The following is a 9,698-nucleotide window of genomic DNA, read 5'->3' as shown; positions in this document are numbered from 1 at the left end:
AGAAAGTAATTTTACTCACGGCTTTTTCATCGCTCCGGCGATCGTAATGTGATTGACAGGAAATGGGTGTTACTGGGCGGAAACACGGCGTTTCAGGGGCGTGTGGCTGAAAACGCTACCGTTTCCGGAAAAAACGCAGGAGTGGCCGGGGAAACGGTGGGAGTGCCTGGGCGAACGCTGGGTGTGTTTGTGATGTCAACCAGGAACGACAAGCACTGAAATGATCGCACAGGCAGAGTAAGTCTGAAGCTACTCTGAAACTGCTAAGTAGTTAGTAATCGCAATATTGCGAATACATCGGTCGCAATTTTAAGAAGCTAAGATTCACTCCCAGTAGGCGGCGGCTTAGCGTGTGTAACTCTGCTAAATTCGCCTTGCGACCGATCAACTCGGAATGAGGGCCATAGTAAAGTACAGTTTTAATACGGCACACAAAACATGATAAAATACATGTAAATGGAAATAAATAGCAGCATATTTTATAGGGTGTAGTACTGGTGACCGGCGGTCTCCTGACCGCCGGTCACCTTACCGACGCCCGGGATCCCGGCGGGGAGGGGCGAGTGCAGCAAGCCCCTTGCGGGCTCCCTGCGCTCGCCACGCCACGGGTTCTATTCCCACTCTATGGGTGTCGTGGACACCCTCGAGTGGAAATAGTCCCTGTTGGTCGGCATGCCGACCATCGGGATAGTGAGCCGTCGGGCTCACGGAGGAGGTCATGTGACTGTCGGTCAGCTGACCGGCGGTCACATGAATACCACCCTATTTTATACACAGGACTTCCAATGAAAAAGGTGCAGAGGATAATTACCAAATTGAATAGAACTGTAAATAAACAGTTCTAAACCAGCATGCGGGTTTTTTTGGTATAGGGAATCCCGGAAATCCCTTGTCCACGCTATACTGGAACAGTAAGTCTACTGGCATTTTTCAAACGGGGGTCCTGTGTCCACCGACGCATTTCTACTTGCTGGGGTCTTTTTCAAGGTGCATCACCTCTTTCAATATTATGTCATACCCACTAGTCTTTAAAAAAAACTCTGGAACCACTTGAATTGTGACTACATTGTTTAAAATACTTTAAATTTGTATTTTGTGATCAATAGAGGTAGGAAGGCCCTGCTCACAAGCTTACAATCTATAGGCAAATAGGAAGGATACAGAAGGGTAGTCACTATTTATCGCATAGCGGTCCCACCAGATTGCAAAAGACTGTCCTGATGGGATGTACTTAGATATGAATGTTCTGCAGGTTATGTGGGCAATTCAGGAATTTTATAGGCTTACCTGAAGAGGTGAGTTTTTAGGGAACGCTTGAAAGTTTGGAAGCTAAAGGAGAGTGTTATCGAACGTGGGAGGGAATTCCATAGAGTGGGTGCTGCCCGGAGAAAGTCCTGCAATTGTGAATGGGAGCGAGTAATCAGTGCAGATGAGAGATGCAGATCTTGTGCAGAGCGAAAAGGCCGAGTTGGGAGATATTTTGAGATAAGCGAGTAATAAATAAGATTTATGTTGGTGTAGTTTGGTTAATAGCTTTATATGTGTCACGCAAGGCGGGTGTTGGGAATCCGACAACTGAGGTTGGGCTTTGGAGACTGGTGCCTGAGGAGGGTAAAAAGCGAGGAGGCTGAATTTAGTTCCTTCTCATGTGATGGGGAGTACAAGGAAAGACTTAAGACAAAGAGGAAGATATAATTATGTGGTTTAATGGAATATTAATATTTCACAAAGACTGGGGTTATCCAATAGCAGAACTTAAGAATGATGTTGATGAAACTGAAGACCACTGATTAAAGAACTGAAGACTGTGGCTTGTGACTTTAAGATGAGGCTGCAGAATGCTGAATGAAAAATTGAAGACTGTGGCTTGTGACTTTAAGATGAGGCTGAAGAATGCTGAATGAGGAACTGAAGACTGTGGCTGTGACTTTAATACAAGGCTAAAGAATGCTGAATGAAGAACTGAAGACTGAAGCTGTGACTTTAAGACAAGACTGAAGAATACTGAACACTTTCCAGATCCCCTCTACAGTCAGGGATCCCGAGGTTGCCCCGGAGATGGGCTGTTGGCAACAGGCAGCGGCAGCGAAGGGGTAACCACTGGGCAATAGCGGACGAGAACAGGATACTGGGGGTCATTCCGAGTTGATCGCTCGCTAGCTAATTTTAGCAGCCGTGCAAATGCTATGCCGCCACCCACTGGGGAGTGTATTTTAGCTTAGCAGAAGTGCGAACGCTTGTGCAGCCGAGCTCTGCAAAAACAGTTTGTGCAGTTTCTGAGTAGCGCTGAACCTACTCAGCGCTTGCGATCACTTCAGCCTATTCGTGTCCGGATTTGACGTCATACACCTGTCCAGCCACTCCTGCGTTTTTTCAGACATGCCTATGTTTTTGCAAACACTCCCTGAAAACGGTCAGTTGACACCCAGAAACGCCCCCATCCTGTCAATCTTCTTGCGGCCATCAGTGTGACTGAAAACTTTGCTAAAACCTGTGCACAACCACAACGGGCTTTGTACTGTACGACGTGCATGCGCATTGCGGGCCCTACATACAGTGCGGGCCAATTTTTAGCCTGATCGCAGCGCTGCGAACAACGGCAGCTAGCGATCAATGAATGACCCCCACTAGGCGTAACTTTGGAGCTCAGAGCTAAGCACCTTTAACTGTGAAAGTAACTTGAAGCACTGGCACCATCACTCTAAACTAGCCCCTTTTATAAAGGAAGACTGACACAGATTGTATGAACACAGAGAGTGAACACAATTGACCTGACTTTGGTCTCCAACATGGCAGTCCCCATACACTGTGGACATGCCTGCACTCAACAGTCAGCACACTGGGCACCGGACAATGAACTCTGGCAACGGAGCACTACACCAGGGATTCACCGCAGCAGCTTCCTACTGCTGCATCCTGATTACCCAGACCCTGGCCTTCGGCTCCTGGATGCCGCATATTCTGCCCGGCGCCACCGCTGCTGCAGCCCTCCATTGCCGCAGACCCGTCAGCCAACGAGACGGCGAACCCCACAGGTAAGACTCCGGAGTGTGACAATATGTGAGTACAAGTATTTTATATTGAATACAGTAGAATATGGACAACCAATGGAGGGACTAACAGAGAGGTTCAGCAAACAATGAATGTTTTGCTAGGAAGATTAGCCTTGCAGCTGCATTCAGAATGGATTGTAGTGGTGAGAGTCTTTTCTTGGGAAGTCAAGTAAGGAGACTATTGCAATAATCAATGCGGGAGATAATGAGTACATGGATTGGCGTTTTTGCAGTGTCTTGTGTAAGATAGGGTCATATTTTGGATATGTGTTTTTAGATGGTGGAGCAAAGGACAGTTCAAAGTCAAGGATGACACCTAGGCAGCAAGCTTGTGTGGTAGGGTAGATTGTCAAGATGTCGACAGTTATGGAGATATAAGGATGGTAACTACTCTTGGCTGGTGGAAATATAATTAATTCTGTTTTGGAAATGTTGAGTTTGAGGTGGTGAGATGACATACAAGATGAGACGGTGATAAATCTGGGGAGGATAGATAGATTTGAGTATCATCAGCGTACAAATGATACTGAAATCCGAAGGAGCTTATTAGTGTACCAAGAGATGAGGTATAGATTGAGAAAAGCAGAGGACCTAAGTCTGAGCCTTGCAGTACTCTGACTGATAGAGGTAGCGAAGAGGAGGTGGAATCAGAGAAGCAACCACTGAAAGAGTGATTATATAAATAGGATGAGAACCAAGAAAGGACCGTGTCCTGGAGACCTAGGGATTGTAGTGTTTGTATGAGAAGAGAGTTGTCAACAGTGTCAAACGTAGCAGAGAGATCTAGAAGACTAAGAAGTGAGTAATGGCCTTTCGATCTAGCAGTGACCAGATCATTACCCAGTCAGTGCTGTCTCTGCGGAGTGTTGGGAATGAAATCCTGACTGAAGTGGGTCCAATAAATTGTGAGAGTTAAGAAAGTGTGTGAGGCAAGTATAAGCAAGTCTCTCAAGTAGCTTGGAGAGGCATGGGAGCTGAGAAATGGGATGGCAGCTAGAGAGTGAGTTTGGGTCAGAATTGTGTTTTTTCAGAATGGGAGTAATCATGCATGCTTGAACAGAAAAGGATAGATACAGTTGAGCGAGAGAGAGAGAGAGAGAGAGAGAGAGAGAGAGATTACAGATTTTAGTTAAGGTAGGGATAAGCACAGGAGACCGTGATTTAAATGTATTAAAAAGTCGCTTGGCGTTGGTGACATGAGAACAGATGACAGATTGGAAATATGTTTGTTTGGCAGTGTCCAGGGCATTACAATAGGAGTTGTAGGTGGACTTAAATGTGAGGAATTCACTTGTATTCAGAGATTTACGCAACTGACGTTCTACTTTACATGACAGTTTTTATAGGTGTCTTGTTGATTTAGGGGGTCATTCCGAGTTGTTCGCTCGGTAAAAATCTTCGCATCGCAGCGATTTTCCGCTTAATGCGCATGTGCAATGTCCGCACTGCGACTGCGCCAAGTAAATTTGTTATGCAGTTAGGATTTTTACTCACGGCTTTTTCATCGTTCTGGCGATCGTAATGTGATTGACAGGAAATGGGTGTTACTGGGCGGAAACAGGCCGTTTTATGGGCGTGTGGGAAAAAATGCTACCATTTCCGGAAAAAACGCAGGAGTGGCCGGAGAAACGGAGGAGTGTCTGGACGAACGCTGGGTGTGTTTGTGACGTCAAACCAGGAACGACAAGCTGTGAAATGATCGCAGATGCCGAGTAAGTCTGGAGCTACTCAGAAACTGCTACGAGGTGTGTAATCGCAATATTGCGAATACTTCGTTCGCAATTTTAAGATGCTAAGATTCACTCCCAGTAGGCGGCGGCTTAGCATGAGCAAATCTGATAAAATCCGCTTGCGAGTGAACAACTCGGAATGACCCCCCTTAGAGTGCCACTTTTTGCATCTAAGCCTACGTGGAGTGTGATGGGTAGCTGGAGTCACTTCATCAATGGGCTCTCTCTAGAGTCTGGTTCAAGTGGTATACAGCAGTCTCAGGAGAGGTAAATGTAGAAATTGGTGAGAGCAGTTCTTGCTGAGAGGTGGAAGTTGTTGACAATTAATAGTGTTAGTATTTGTGCAGGCTAGTAGAGGCTTGTTTGATTTTAGTGTCAAAGAGTTTGAAGTAATGGAAGATATTGAGAAGATGATAAGATTGTGATCAGAGAGATGGAAAGGAATGTTAATAAAATCAGAAACTGAGCATAGCCTGGTTAATACAATATCAAGGCAGTGGCCCTCCTGATGAGTAGAGGAGTCAGACCATTGGGTGAGGCCGAGAGAGGAGATTAGAAAGCAGAGTTTGGAAGAATGAAGATATTGTGGACTGTCAATAGCGATGTTGAAATCACCCATGATGATGGTGGATATGTCAGAGGATAAGAAGTGTGGGAGCCAGTAAGAAAAATCTTCTAGAAATTGTTGTTTGGGTTGGCCAGGTGGGCAATAGATAGCTGTAACATGCAGAGAGAAATGGGTGAAAATCCTGATAGAATTAACTTCAAATTATGTAAATGTGAGTGATGTAACCAGTGGTAGAACAGTGTATGTGAAAAATTTGGTCAGTAATATTTCAACCCCATCTCCTTCACTGTTACTAGGCCAGGAGGTGTGTATGAAGTGGAGACCACTGTGTGACAGTGCTGCAGGGGAGGCTCTGTCTGATTGCATGAGCCGTGTTTTTGTTAATAGCCAGGAGGTTGAAGTTTTCAGAGATGAAGACGTCATGGATGGATGTTATTTTGTTATAAACAGAATGTGCATTCAATAAGGCACATTTTATTGACTTGGAGGATGATGGGAGACATGATATTTATGAGGTTAGATGGATTTATCTATATTGTTTTGAATCAGCTGAGTGTGAGTGGGACATGTGGTTGGGGCCTGGATTTGGTGATTACTGACCCCTCTATACATTACACTATATCACTTACCTCTCTATACTAAACAGTACATCAATTACCCCTCTATACCCGATACTACATTACTGACCCCTCTATCAGCTACACTACACTGTAAAACACCCCTATTCTACCTCTCCGCACTACATCAGAGAGAGAGAGAGAGAGAAATACTGCAAAATAATTGACAGCTGACCATAATGTGGTACCTAAGATATCTAAAAGCTGCTTGTTTAATGCTTTAATTAAACACACCTATATCAGCTGATTGAGCACAACTTGTGAGTGCCACTTTCTGAATTGACAGAGCATTGTTACAGGTACAGTATGTACGTTTTTTTACTGTGGTGTACACACACATTTGCACATGCATGGGTCTTAACAGCAAAGCAAATAACCACAAACATCAATACTAGCCAATTACATTGCCATTATCTGTTGCTACACTTATGCATATGCATTAGATGTTTATGTTAATATTTAGACTTGTTTGATTTCAGTGTCATACACCAATGAGATTTCTCATTATTGCACTGACAAACATGGCATGTGCACTATATTACCTCCAAAAAGTTTGAAATTTCATGTTTCCTGTAAGTTTATCATGTTTACTAATTATAATTATGTGATGGCATAATGTAGCTGTTTCGTTATACAGTACATTCTTTTTCATCAAGGTTTGCCTTATGTATTTATTAGTACTTTCTTAATTTTTTTACTTATTTTTATGAAATGTAGGACTTTATGGTTAATGTGGTTGTCTCCATTTTTAAAAGGCATTGTCATCCCCGACAACACAACATAACACTACAACAACTTTGCCAGCCCAGGGAGCATTTTTACAGGTCACATGGAACTCTCTATGTCAGATGCAGAAGTGATACGCTGCTTTGGGTTACCACCTCATGTCATCATGGACAAGCTGTATATTGTGCAGACTGTCCTACAGCCCGTGATCTGCCTCTGCCCTGCAATATCACTGCTGATTAAACTGCTGGCCTTGTTTCTGTGCTTCTCTGTCTTCCCAGTCCAAAGTGTCTGTCACGGCAGGAATGTCCCAGACTATTTTTAGTAGAGCAGTACCGTAACAAGACTCAAATGCGCCCTATGCCATCTCCACTCTCTGAGTGGACAACAACAAGACCTTGCACTCATGACATCATTATGATGTCAAGAGGGAGCGTGGCCGCTAGCACCGATAAGTGCAGCACTGACTGGAGCATCCTAATGATTGTTCGTTCAGTTGTACAGACTACAGAGATGCTGCAGCTGCGATCCTGGCTGCGCAGTGCGGTTCCAGGCACGCTGCTAGCCAGAAGCAGGGGCTGTGACGGTGCTGCCCCCAGGACTTTTTGCTGTGTGCAACAATAGTCACAAATGCCTAGTTATGGCCCTGCAGTACTAAGAACTTTGGGTATTCCTGTTGTATATCAATTAGTTTATTCACCTTACATTGGAGAAGGAACTCCTGTTGCCCATAAAACTTCAGTTTCAATACTTGCTGGTTTTCCACACATTATAGGGGCGGTGGATGGGACTTATGTAGCTGTGGTACTATCATAAAGAAATTAGTCCAGGTTTAGGAATAGGAAACATTTCCATTACCTCAATGTAGAAGACATGTGATGCATCGCTCCTCATTCATAGCTCTGTTGCCAAATTCCCTGGGAGTGCCAATGAGTCCTTTGTGATGACTTAATCAGTCATATACAGTAGTACAAATTATTATTACAGAGGCAAGGCAGAGAAGAGTGGCTATTATGCAATAATGCTGATTGTCATGAAATGTGTGAACAAGCCTTTGGACATGTTACTGTTACTATATTACCGTTCCTACTGTATACAGCAATATAGTTGGCGCAATGCTCCATGTCTATGTATATTCTTTTCTCTAACGTCCTAGTGGATGCTGGGGACTCCGTAAGGACCATGGGGATAGACTGGCTCCGCAGGAGACATGGGCACTTTAAGAAATAATTTAGGTTCTGGTGTGCTCTGGCTCCTCCCTCTATGCCCCTCCTCCAGACCTCAGTTTGATACTGTGCCCAGAGCGAGCTGGGTGCTTTTCGGTGAGCTCTCCTGAGTTTGATGAGAGAAAGTATTTTGTTAGGTTTTTTATTTTCAGGGAGCTCTGCTGGCAACAGACTCCCTGCATCGTGGGACTGAGGGGAGAGAAGCAGCCCTACTCTCTGAAGATAGGTCCTGCTTCTTAGGCTACTGGACACCATTAGCTCCAGAGGGATCGTACGCAGGATCTCACCCTCGCCGTCCGATCCCAGAGCCACGCCGCCGTCCCCCTCGCAGAGCCGGAAGACAGAAGCCGGGTGAGTATGAGATGCAAGAAGACTTCGAAATCGGCGGCAGAAGATTCCGTTCTTCACTGAGGTAACGCACAGCACTGCAGCTGTGCGCCATTGCTCCCACACACCTCACATACTCCGGTCACTGTAAGGGTGCAGGGCGCAGGGGGGGGGGGGGGGGGGGGGCTGGGCAGCATTTGGACCTCTTTTTTGCAAAAGTAAACATATATACAGTTGAGCACTGTATATATGTATGAGCCCCCGCCAAGAAAATGTATATTTAAGCGGGACAGAAGCACGCCGTCGAGGGGGCGGGGTTTCTTCCTCAGCACTCACCAGCGCCATGTTTTTTCTCCACAGCACCGCTGAGAGGAAGCTCCCCGGTCTCTCCCCTGCTTATACCACGGTAGAAGAGAGGGTTTTAAAGAAGAGGGGGGGCACATAATTCGGCGCAGATAATAACAGCGCTACTGGGTAAACATTAAATTGCTGTGTTTTTTCCTGGGTCATATAGCGCTGGGGTGTGTGCTGGCATACTCTCTCTCTGTCTCTCCAAAGGGCCTTGTGGGGGAATTATCTTCAGATGAGCATTCCCTGAGTGTGTGGTGTGTCGGTACGTGTGTGTCGACATGTCTGAGGTAAAATGCTCTCCTAAGGAGGTGATGGAGCAAATGTGTGTGTGTGTGGTGTCTCCGTCGACAACGCCGACACCTGATTGGATATGTGAAATTAAGTGCTGAGGTAAATTTATTGCACAAAAGATTAGAGAACGGACAGGGAATCTGCCCATGTCTGTCCCTATGTTGCAGAGACATGCAGAGTCTCACAACGCTCACTATCCAAAATAATAGACACTGATATCGACACGAAGTCTGACTCCAGTGTCGACTACGATAATGCAAAGTTACAGCCAAAAGGGCAGGAAAGTATTCAATATATGATTATTGTAATGAAAGATGTTTTGCATATCACAGATGACTCATCTGTCCCTGACACAAGGGTACACATGTTTAAGGGGAAGAAAGCTGAGGTAAATTTTCCTCCTCTCATGAAGAAAAAGAGCGGGAATCTCCAGACAAGAAGCTGCAGCTTCCCACAAAGAATTCTCAGGGAGTATCCTTTCCCTACTAGGGCCAGGATACGATGGGAATCTTCCCCTAGGGTGGACAAAGCTTTTCACGTTTACCCAAAAGGTAGCGCTGACTTAACAGCTATCCTCAGGGATCCTGCAGATAGCATGCAGTAAAAGTAAAAGATGCTGTCTTTTATATATATATATATATATATATATATATATATATAAAAACATGCCCAAAGAGACATTAGTCTACTGGGTTCTAGAGTCATCGCTATGTCGATTTCTGCTAGACGTGTCCTGTGGAACATGCACAGGTGATGCCGACTAAAAGAGGCATATGCAAGGTTTACCTTACAAGGCTGAGGAATTGTGT

This window comes from Pseudophryne corroboree, chromosome 4 (genome assembly GCF_028390025.1).
Source record: "Pseudophryne corroboree isolate aPseCor3 chromosome 4, aPseCor3.hap2, whole genome shotgun sequence".
Lineage (NCBI taxonomy): Eukaryota > Metazoa > Chordata > Amphibia > Anura > Myobatrachidae > Pseudophryne > Pseudophryne corroboree.
This window is presented reverse-complemented; position numbering follows the sequence as displayed.